At 41.7% G+C, this 12,071-nt stretch overlaps 1 long non-coding RNA gene across 1 annotated transcript; it reads left to right on the top strand.

Annotated features, from left to right (window-relative positions):
- Nucleotides 1–10,389: 10,389 nt before the first annotated feature.
- On the top strand, nt 10,390–11,783 carry LOC148871087 (uncharacterized). The gene is made up of 3 exons (XR_016108242.1): nt 10,390–10,459; nt 10,601–10,631; nt 10,824–11,783. It is a non-coding gene; the product is annotated as an uncharacterized LOC148871087 (long non-coding RNA).
- The last annotated feature ends 288 nt before the right edge of the window (nt 11,784–12,071 follow it).

The raw sequence follows: 12,071 nt of genomic DNA on the forward strand, positions 1-12,071 counted from the left end.
TCTAGTTCAAGCTGTAGGAAGAAAGGGGGAGAGAGGTTTCAGAGCTGCAGGAAGATGGAGGGCTGAGGTGTCGATTGAAGCTAAGACCTTCAAGTTTGAAGAGGAGCGGGTAAGAGGTAAGGAAGGAGTGAAGATAAGAGAAAACAATAGGGCGACAGTACTGGTTCTAAGTGAAGTCATCGTATGGATGAAAGGATTTGTTGATGGAGCTATCAACTCTGGCAAGGTGAATGGATGGAGAAACTCGATGACAGTTCTAGGCAAGAAGTATGTTATAGAACTGAAGAGAAATCGGAAGGGGTGGTTCATCACAGTGGAGTTCTTTGGAACATCTGGGAAACAGATGCTGTGTGTACCGGAAGGGAAATTGCAGAAAGGATGGAAGGGCTTTGTGAAGGTGCTGCAGTCTTTTCTTGAAGTTTTGATAAATAGAAAGTTGGAAGAAGTGGAGGAATCTGGTCAAAACTTCAAAGACCAGGGGCGGAGGAGACAGGAGGAGTCAGTGGCAGTAGAAACTACTGGAAGTGCAGAAGTCCAACATCCTCAGATGTCTGAAGTGGTGGTGGCTTGTTCATCTATACCTTGACGAATTCTGGTGGGAGCAGGGAAAGAGGCTTGGACGAAAAGAATGGTTCTGGTGACTGAAAAAAAAAGTGAAAGATTGGAAGAAAGTCCTGGATGTAGTTGCCGGTGAGTTAGGTGTTGGATGGAGATGAAGCTACACTGCTGCCATTCACAGATACGAAGGCTGTGTTGGACGTGGGCGAGCAGGAACTGAGCTTTAGAACTGTTGCAGTGGATGGGGGCCTTATTCAGGTTCAGAAATGGAGCTCCATTTGCAGTGAAGTTGCTGTCCATGATGGGTGTGTTAGGCTGAAACTTATAGGTCTCCCATTCCAGCTTTGGAGTGACTCTGTTCTTGAATACATTATACAGAGCCTAGGAGGTGTCTTGGTGGAAACTGATAAGCAGAACTTGGTTGCCGTCGAGATACAAGTGGCTGGTATCAAGCATGAGAACATGCCGAGGTTTGTTGAGGTGTGCTCGGATGGGGTGTTGTACAAAGTTTGGGTTGCTGTGGAACTTGAACAGGCGTGGTGGGGAGGGGGGTCCAAGGTCGAAGACGATGAGTCAGCGGGGTGGTGGACACGTGGAAGGAAGATAGTGGGCGGTGAGAAAGAGGTGTAGGTGGACATTAAAGGAAGGTTTAATGGGCCGGCTGGGGCAGCCCAAACGTTAGGCCGGTTGACTAAGGAAACTAATTCAAAAAATTTTGAACGAAATAAACTAAAGGCGGGATTAATAACTTATGTTGACGTGGCAAGGAAACCGATTAGACCAGGGGCAGAATGGTTCAGTTCGAGCCGGTTGAGGTGAAACGGGGGTTGGGCGGTCTAATAACTAAACTGGGGCCTCTTTTAAGTGATCCACGTGACTACTTAAATGGTCACGTGGGTCGGGGGGGGGGGGGGGGGAAGGGGAGGTCAATCCGCACGATGATAAACACAAGTAATGGTCTATCATCGTCCCAAAAGAGAATGGAGGTCCGAAACTCTTACCAGCAGCCGCGCGAATTCGTCAGGAGAGTTACAGTGGGTCCCTCGTTGGAACTTGGATGAGGGAAGATCTAGGCGGCGACTCTCAGAGAGGCCAAACCCGAGATACTCGAGGGAGAGTGCCGAAGAGAGAGAGGAGGCTAATGAAGATTGGGTCATGTGCAGCAACGATGAAGATGATTCAGATGAAGGGGTAGAGGATGGCACCAGTATCGGTAGTGTGGATGAAGATTCTGGTTATGATACAGATGACAGGGGAGAATGGAACATTGCGAAGGTGTTTCGGGATGACTGAGAGGAGGACGGGAGGTGTTTAAGCAGATGCCAGGAAGGTCAAATAGAGGTAGCAAGAAGCTTGAGACCCTATGAAAATAGCAAGACTGGAAGTTTGAAGTGGGAAAACCTATTTCCAAGACCTTGGATTGTGCAAGGCATAAATTAAAGTGCAAATCAGGAGGACCTGAAGCAAAGTTGGAACAGACCATCCAGGGGTGAATCAGGGGTGCAGAGAAGAGATCACCGTATTGACCAAGGGACAAAAGGTCTCTCCCACCAACCCAGGGAGACAGACATTGACCAACCTCGGGAACTAGAAAGGGAGGCCGGGAACACTCTTAATCCATTTTCCCTCTCACACCCAGGTAACCAAGTGAATTCGGATTTTGGTACTAATGCTTTTTCTGTGTTCTTTGTTCCAGATTTTGCTTCCGATCCTTGTCTTGATGCCCATGTATGTGCAGTCAATCAAGAGAGTGGGGTTGCAAGGGAGGTGAAGAGCAACGGAGAGGAGCGGGAAGGGAGGTATAGAAATAAGAAAGTGTGGGCAATTATTGAGAGGGTATTCAAAGAGGTGGAAGAAAATGGGATATGGGGAAGAGGTGAAGAGGAGAGAAGGGGGGGGGGTTCATTGGAGAGAAGGAAAGAACAGGAGGGCAAGGTAGGAAAGGAAGGTGTGGTGTGTACTATGGAGGAGGGAGGAAATGTGGCAAGGGTGAGGAATGGAGAGGGGAGAGGACGGGAGGGATCAGAGGAGAGGACGGAAGGAGAGGTGCATAGGGCCGGAAATGAAGGTGGAGAAAGGTCAGTGGGGGAGGAACCTAAACATGAGGAGTCACTAGCAGATTTTGTGGGGAAGTTGGGATGCAGATTAGAAGATCTGAATATGATGAAGGAGGGATTACATAAGAGGAGGAAGTCAGAATAAAAAAGAGAAAGTTGAGTGAAGTTGAGAGGCTGAAAAGAGATGTGGAAGGTGATAAGGAGTTTGGGGCAAGAGGGGATAGGAGGAAGGGGGCAAAGTAGTGGGTAGGTGTGGAAAGAAAGTAAGGAAAGAGTTTGAATGAAGATACTAAGCTGGAAAGTGAGGGGAATAGGGAGTGCGAGGAAAAGAGCAACAATAAAAGAGGTAATAAAGAGGTATAACCCAAACATTGTAATGCTATAGGAGTCTAAGAGGATGAAATTTAATGTTAGATGGGCCAGGAGTGTATGGAAAGCGAGGGGGATCAGTTGGGTGGCAGCTCCATCCTGGGGTGCTTCAGGGGGGATGGTGACTGTGGAAGAGGGAGATGGTAGAAGGCTTGGAGGAATTGATTGGGAAGTTCTCAATCTCCATGAAGTTCAAACAACAAGAGGATGGATATGTGTGGGTTCTCACAAATGTTTATGGGCCAAATGATTATAGAGAGAGAGAAAGGAACTGTGGGAGGAATTGGTTGATGTAAGAGGACTATGGGATGGGCCTTGGTGTGTGGGTGGAGATTTCAATGTGATCAGATATTCAGAGGAAACAAATAAGAGCAATCAGAGGGTGGCAACTAGCATGAGGAAGTTTAACAGGTTTCTGGATGCCTTTGAGCTTAAAGAGATATCTCTAGCCCATAAGACTTTTCACTTGGTCAAATCTCCAATCTAGGCCCATTTGCTCTAAGTTGGATAGGTTCTTGTTTTCTTTGGATTGGGAAGAACACTGGGGGAACATGGCATCTAGGGCCCTTTCTAGGGTTATTTCGGATCAATGGCTCATAGTGATTTGCAAGGAAGAAAGAAGGAATTGAGGTCCTACTCCTTTTAGATTTGAAAATATGTGGTTACTCCATCCCGGGTTTACTATTAGGGTAAGAGAGTGGTGAAGTGAGTGTAATCCAGTGGTGGAATGGGAGGGGATGAGATTTCATAAGAAGCTACAGTTCTTGAAAGCTAAGATCAAGGAGTGGAATATATTGGAGTATGGAAGGCTAGAAGAAGGGAAGAGAACTTTGATGGACAAAATTGAAAGCCTTGACTCTAAAGAAGAAATGGGAGATTTTGGAGAGGGGGACAAGGAATGAAGAGGAGAATTGAGAAGACAGTTAGATGACTGCCTACATAAGGAGGAAGTTAGTTGGAGGTAGAAATCTAGGTGTAAATGGTTACAAGAGGGGGATAGAAACACTAGGTACTTTCACTCTTTGGTAGATGAATGAAGAAGGAGAAACTACATTTCCAAACTAGTTGTGGGTGGAGTTGAGTTAACTCAATAGGAGGAGATTGCTGGGGCATGTGTAGAACATTTTAAATCCATCTTGAGAAGACCTGTAAGTGAAAGGATGTGGGTGGAGGGATTGGACTGGCCAGATGTAGGGCGGGGCAGAACAAGAAAAGTTTGGAGAGGGGGTTTGACTTGGAAGAGATTAAGGAAGCAGTTTTTTTCTATGGATAGAACAAAAGCTCCAGGGCCGGATGGTTTTACATTGGCTTTCTATCAGGATTGTTGAGATATACTGAAAGAGGACCTACGGATTTTTGAGGAGTTTCATAGGAGAGGAATTATTAACCTGGGGATGAATTCCACTTTCATTGTTCTGATTCCCAAAAAGATTGAAGCCTCACACCCAAGGGATCATTGCAAGGGTATTATCTTTGAGACTAAAGAAGGTTTTGCCAGAATTAATTGAACAAAATCAGGGTGCCTTTGTGAGTTGAAGACATATTATAGATCAAATCTTCATTGCCAATGAGAGTGTGGAGAGTTTCAAGAAGGATAAAAAGAAGGGGTGGTGTGTAAATTGGATTTGGAGAAAGCATATGACATGGTGGATTGGGAATTTTTGAGGAAAATCATGATCAAATTGGGGTTTGGGGCTAGATAGTATAAATGGATCATGGGGTGTGTTCGGAATTGTCATCACTCAATTTTAGTGAATGGGGCATTGGTAGATTTTTTCCCAGCCACTAGGGGTATAAGATAGGGTGACCCCCTATCCCCTTTTCTATTCCTTCTTGTTGTTGATGTGCTGAGAAGGTTGGTCCACAGAGCAGACTCTAGGAGGGTAATTAGAGGGTGGAGGGTTGGTAGGGAGGACATCCCACTCACTCATTTACAATTTGATGATGACATGATCTTGTTTTGTGAAGGAGGTAATGTGAGGTTCATCAGGAATTTGAAGTTAGTGATTCAACTTTTTGAGCAAATGTCAAACTTAATAGTGAACTTCCGGAAAAGTTGTGTTGTGGGTATGAATTTGGAGGGAGAGGTTTGGGAGAATGCAGAAGTGCTTGGGTGTGAAGTCTCAGGTTGGCCGTTTAGTTACTTAGGGTTACTTCTAGGTGACAATCCCAAGAGAGAAGGTTTCTGGAGCCCAGTGGTGGAGAGATTTGAGAAAAGGCTTGCATCTTGGAAAAAAGAATTATCTATCCCTTGGTGGAAGGACCACCTTGATCAAGGCCACGCTTGCAAACTTACCTATTTACTTCCTATCAGTGTTCAAAATTCCAGTGATGGTTTCCAATAGGTTGGAGAGAATAATGAGAGATTTCCTTTGGGAGCCGGGAGAGGAGAAAAGTTAGCTGAAAAATGGTGACCAGGAGCAAAGCTTGTGGAGGTTTAGGGTTGGGGAATATTGGGAAAAGGAAGTCGGCCCTCTTAGGAAAGTGGTTGTGGAGGTTTCCTTTGGAGTAGGAGAGGCTATGGGATAAAATAGTGGTAAGCATACATGGGATGAAGTAGAATGGATGGGATATTGGAATTAGAGCAAGGACCACAAGCAATTCACATTGGAAAGTCATTCATGATTTGCTTCCAGTCTTTTATCCATTGGTTAGGTATGATTTGAACTCTCGCACCCGCATAAAATTCTGGGAACATACACGGGTGGGGATTAGTCCTCTTAAGGACTTGTTTCCTTCCCTGTATGCCCTCTTGGAGTTTAAAAATAAGTCAATTTCTTTTTTCATTAGCTCTTCATCCTCTAGTTCTGGGTTTGGGTGGAACCTAGGATTGAGGAGGGCTGTGAGGGACTCTGATTTCCATAGTGTCTTGAGCCTTCTTGATCTCCTTGATAGTTTTTCCGTTGACCCCTCAAAGGTGGACTCTAGAACCTGGACCCCGACTCCTATGGGCTCTTTTTCCTGTGCTTCATTTTTCAGTCTTGTGTCAGTCCACCAATCCCGCAACCTCTCCTTTCCTGATTTATGAGGTTTGGTGCAGATCAATCCCTCCTAGGGTTGGGTGTTTTTGTTGGGAAGCCTATCTAGAAAGATTCAATATTGGTGACTTGCTTCAAAAGAAGAGACCCAATACATATGCTTATCACCTCATTAGTGTGTTGTATGCAAAGCGAATGGGGAGATTGGGTTTCACTTATTGGTGTCGTGCCAATTTGCATAGTCAATTTGGGAATGGGCTTTTTCTCTCTTTGAGTCCAGGTGGAACCTTCCATCAGATTTGCAGAGCCTATTTTCTCCTTCTTTGTTCAGGTGGTGCTGGAAAAGGGGAAGGATAATGTGGAGAGGTCTGAGGGCTGCAATTCGTTGGTCCTTATGGGAAGAGAGAAATCTTAGAATCTTCTCGGATAAGGAGAGAGGGGCTGAGGAATTGAGCGTTGTGATCCATATCAGGGCTGTACAGTGGCTGAAATGAATAGAGTTATTCACAGACTACATGGTGGATGACTTGTTAAGAATGTGGGGTGAGGTTGCAAGTTGTATGAATTCCAAATCAGTCGTGAAGGTGTTTTGGACACTCCCACGTGCTGGATTCCTAAAACTGAACTTTGATGGGAGTTGTAGGGGGAGTTCTGGACAGTCAGAGTTTGGGGGTGTCTTTAGGGATAAGAACGGAGTCATTTCAGCCACATTCTCAGGTTCAATTGGAGTGGGGGACTCTCTTAGAACTGAGATCTTGGCAGTTATGGATCATAATTGAAGGGGACTCGGAGATGGTAATAGGGTGGCTGAGGAAAGACAACTTTGGACTATGGAAGTACAGCAATGGGAAAAGAAAGTTAAAGTGGCTGGTGCTGGTAATGGAAATCAGGTTGAGTTGGGTTAATAGCTAAGCTAACTCTATAGCTGATGGGCTAGCTAAACAGGGGACTGAAAGGGATGTAATGTTTTGGGCTTAGTTGTAATCATTTTACTTCTTTTTTCTTTTCTTTCTTTAAGGACTTAAGCTGTCTTTGGAAGACGAGTATTTGTCTTCCTTGATGTAACTATTCCTATCATATTTCAATGAATTTTATGAAGTTGTTATTGATAAAAAAAAAAAAGTGAACCACAAATTGCATTCGGCCCTAATTCCTAAAGCCTACGTCGATGCCCCGACTTGGTCATTTTTTACCAAACTTGTTGCTTTGTCTTTTGGTGATTAAGTATTTAAGTGCTTACTTCAAATAGTGGGGGCCAGGCCATACCAATAAACACCAACTATTAATTTAATTTCCTAATTCAAATAAGAGGTTCATAAAGATTTTCAATTGGTTAATTGATGTCGGTCTCATTCTTTTTAAATTGAGTTATTAATTACAAATTAAACTTGATTGATCTCAGTAGGAAATAAAATCCAACTTTATCACATTAGTAATGGATTGCAAACAAAATAATGGATGTGGCTGCCCATACATGGTGGTCATTAACTATTAATAGCTGAAGCTAAAGTTGGGTTGGTTACTCTTCAATGTTATTGTAAATTTAATTATTTTATCTACTATATAAGGCAATGACTCGTTCAGTTCCGCAACTTCAGCTCTGAATTAAGTGAAACTTTAACCTATATTGTTAGAGGTATCAATTTGATTTTTTTTCTTATGAGTATGTTGTACGATTAATGAAATGTCTAGGCTGAGTTTGGTTGCAGTGCAATTTTATTTGCACTAGTACAAATGCATGGGAATGTAAATGAAAAAAATTGCAAATTCTCATTTAATTTTGTTTTGGGTTTTACTTTATTATGCTTCATGTCTTAATTTACTTCATTTGTAATGCCATCAAACAAAAAAAAAGCTAAAATTTGATACAAAAATAGGTCAGAATTTACACTCAAATCATTTGCACTACCATAGTTTTGCATTAGTGCAAATTTATTTGCATTGCAACCAAACACAACCATAATTTCTAAACTGCTCGAAGAGGGGGATAAGTGAAGTAAGATTAGGGTTTGAGATTTGAAATAGCACACTTTATTCACTGATTAAGAGAGATTATATAGGCCTTATATGGCCATTATAACGATATTCATCCTTAAACGGTTATAATGATGGAGGATAACAATGACATGATCTATTATAACCAACTTTGGAATCTTTGCTACTATATAGCTATCATAGTGTGCTGAGTTAGCTAATAGTGGTTGCTAACTGATGCATGTAACATCCAAGGTAGGCACAATGTTGTAAGCATGTTCAATGAGTACTTAGAAATTTTTTTTGACACCTAGCTTTTAAATTAGCCTATCATTGAAAAAATTAAAAACCACTTTTGACAATTGTCAAAATATTTATCAAGTGCTCATTGATCGTGCTTACTATATTGTGTCAGTAGAACTTTTCCCTCTGGATTTGTCTTGTCCTCAACACACACATTTGGTAACTTATTCAAAAGTTTTTCCCACTTATCCCGTGTGGCATCAGCTACCAAAGTGCCTTTCCATTGGATTGAAACTTCCATTTGAACTCAATTTCCATGCATGGCCATTTTATGATTGAGAATAGCTTGAGGAAAGGGTTGCAGTGACCCATTGGCTAACAAGGATGGGTGCTAGCAAAACAAGGAGATATTTCCAATGCCTGATTCAATGCCTCTATCTATTTATTTGTGAATGGCACACAATATTCATGTTAAGACTTGTTCCTTGCAACCTGAAGAGTTTCTTCCAAAATGCCTCTGTGAATAAGGAATCTCTGTCACTAACTATGCCTCTTAGATAGGGATGGCAATTTTCCCCATTCCTGACAAGACCTGACTTCCCTGACCCCATCGGGTCAGGGATGGGGATTGAGATCCTTGCCCTGCCCCGACTTCAGTTATATATATATATATATCAAAACATATTTAAAAATATTGTTATCTAAAAATATTTTGGGGATTCGGGTCCTGTCGGGGATCGGGGGTGGAAGACATTTTATCCCCGATAGGAATTGAAGACGGAGATGTGAGTTAATTTCAGAATCGGAGTTGGGGATGGAGAATATGGTGCCCGCCCATTGCCATTCCCACTCTTAGAATTCCATGCAACTTGAATACCCCATCTAATTAGCATTTAGCAACACCTTTGTATGTGAAGGGATGAGATAGATTGAGGAAGTAGGCATATTTGGGGAATATTCCACAACTACTAGGGTTACAGATTTTCGATTACATGTAAGGAGGCCTTCTATGAAATCCATCGAAAATAAACTTTGATCCAAGCCTTCTCAGGGACTAAAAGAGGTTGCAATAGTCCAGGTAGAGGTACATTTTCAATTTATGTGTGTGCCAAATGTCACATTCATGGACACTTTCTTTGATCTTCTTGAGGTAACCTTTCTAAAAACAGGCTTCTCTAATTCTATACCAAATGTAATGGAGACCAGCTGAATTCCCTTTGTGGGTGAAATATGCATCTCATCTAACATTCTTCTCGTGTAAGTAGAGGTAGAACTGAGAACCCGTTTCCCCTTATGCCAAAATAAACTGTCTTTCACTTCATACTTGTTTGAAACTAATTTCCCTTCCTTCAACTTCTGAATAATGATTTGGAGCTAGCTATCCTTGACTCATCTTTGATTTCTGCAATCCAGTCTAAAATAGGTATAAATATAGCAGAGTGTTCCCATTATTCCTCAAATCTAAAAAAAGTATCCACTACAAAATTCTCTGACCCTTTCCTGTATTGGATCTTGTAGTCATATCTAATTAATTTGCTCAGTAGTTTCTACTGCATGGGGGGTACTATACTATTATCTTGTGGTGGAAATGTCCTAAGCTTTGATGGTCCGTTTTAATCTTGAACCTATGACCAAGAAAGTATATCCACCATTTTTGGGCAGATGGAACTACTGCTTGCAACTCATGTTCATACGTGTACAACCCCAAGCTTCATACCTTCAAAGCCTTATTGAAGAATGCTACTAGCCATCCTTTCTGCGAAAAAGTGGCGCACTTATTCCAGATCCACTACATTGCATTCTAGAGTAATGGGTTTATTATTGAAATTTGGCAACACCAACACATGCAAGAGCTTCAGTCATAAATTGCTTAAGTTGAATGCCACATACCCTTATTCAATAAATCAGTGAGTGGCCGAGCAACTTTTTCATAATCCTTGAAAAATTTGCGATAGTGTCTTTAATTGTTAGGTCTAATCAAGGCTGCGTTTGGCAAATCTTTCGGTAGTGTCTTTTGGGCTACTAAAAGCCCGAAAGCCCAATTTTTTAGCTCTTTTTCATTTGGCAAAAGAAGATCGGAAGCTGAGAAGATGGGCCGCCCAAAAAGCTTGTGCAAAGCCCGAAAATCCCCAAAATTGAGAAGCTCCAATTCGAGCTTATGCAAATCCCGGACTGTCTAAGCTATATCATACGTGTGCCAAGAAGCACACGATTAAGAAAATAACGGGAGTTCTTCGAAGAAAACCCTCATTCGTCTGTGCATGCTCCTCTTCAACGTAGGTATTTTCCTCCCTCCCTCTCTCCCTCCTCCTCCTCCTCCTCCTCCTCCTCCTCCTTCTTCTTCTTCTTCTTCTTCTTCTTTTGCTTTCTTTTGCTGCTTCTTCTTCTACTCCACCGTAACCTATCCGTTTTCATTTACAGGGACCTACAAACAATATCATTCTATTCCTAGGTACAACCCATCTGCTTTCTTTGTTTTAATTGAAGTTTTTGTTGTTTGTTTTCCCCTATTTATTGATTTAATATCTAAGAACTTCAATTCGTTTCTTTCGTTGTTCAATTTTCATTTTAATTTAATTAGTGATTAATTATCCTTTCATCAATTACATACCTGTTAGGTTTGATTTAACGTGTCCTTGTTCAGCTATGCAACCAATCGTCAATCCAAATCCAACAATAGGTATAAATGGGAGAGACTCCCAATACAGTGACTGATTCTACATTCTTGGACAACCTTGCAAAAAAAATCCAAACAGTGTTCTAATTACAAGAATAAATCTTCCGTAATGTTAGTTGTGCCAGCCCAAGAGATAATCTTTGCAGCTACATCGTAACAGATTTCATCCAGTTGTGAGTGCATCTTTTCAAATATTCTGCAATTCCTTCCCATCCAAATGGTCCAAAGGATGCAAGCTGGAAACAAATGCCACACAAGTCTGTCTCTTCTGATCAGCCTAACAATATACAAACCGTTAAGGGTCATGGGTAGATTTTGGGAAGACCCAGCTCAAGTGGAGGCTAGCAAGAAAATGAGCCCAAAGTATGCATGCTTACATGTCAATGCATAAAGAGATGATCTGCAGTTTCCAATTCATAATTCCCAAGAGAACAGTTGGTGGATGGAAGATTTGTACTTCTTTTGATAAGATTATCTTCAATTACACATTTGCCAAGAGAGGCTGTCCAGACCAAGGTCACATTACATGGAACTTTACGCACCCAGACAGATATGTGGGGAGAGTTAGTAGGAGCAAATTTGTTATGACTGTACGTAGATTTGACTGAGAAACATCAAGATTTATTCCACCTCCAAACTCTGTTGTCCTCACTGTTATTGTTCACCTGGTAATTTTGGAGATTACTAAGCAATTCCTCTAACTTCCGAATCTCACAATCTTGAAGATTTCTTCTAAGGTACCCACCTTCCAAGGTTTGCTTCTTTGGACAGGTCTCAATGGCTATCGAACCATTGTGGTCTTGGTTCTAGAGAGATACATTTGGCTCAGATAAACTTCCTGTAATGTTCACTTTACAACTTCCTGTAAGTAACTGTATAAATGGGACCCAAGAGTACTATTTGCATATTTGAATGTGTTATTGGGTTTCACACATATTTTACATGTGTATTAAGCACATGTTTATTCATCACTGTTATATTTTACATGTGTATTAAGCACATGTTTATTCATCACTGTTATGGACTTTGCCAAACAATCTTCATGTCTACCTAGCTTTCTATAAGATCTGTTACAATTACTACAACCAAACCATCTTCGGGCTTCCTAGATCTACCTATGAAAGCTCTTGTGGTCTTCTGGGTCTTTAGCCACTACAAGATCTTTTGTTGAAAGACTTGACAAACGCCCCCTAAGAATCCCCTTGGGTCTTAATT

The sequence above is a fragment of the Nelumbo lutea genome, chromosome 2, assembly GCF_056320005.1.
Source record: "Nelumbo lutea isolate HS-2025 chromosome 2, American lotus-T2T, whole genome shotgun sequence".
Classification (NCBI taxonomy): Eukaryota; Viridiplantae; Streptophyta; class Magnoliopsida; order Proteales; family Nelumbonaceae; genus Nelumbo; species Nelumbo lutea.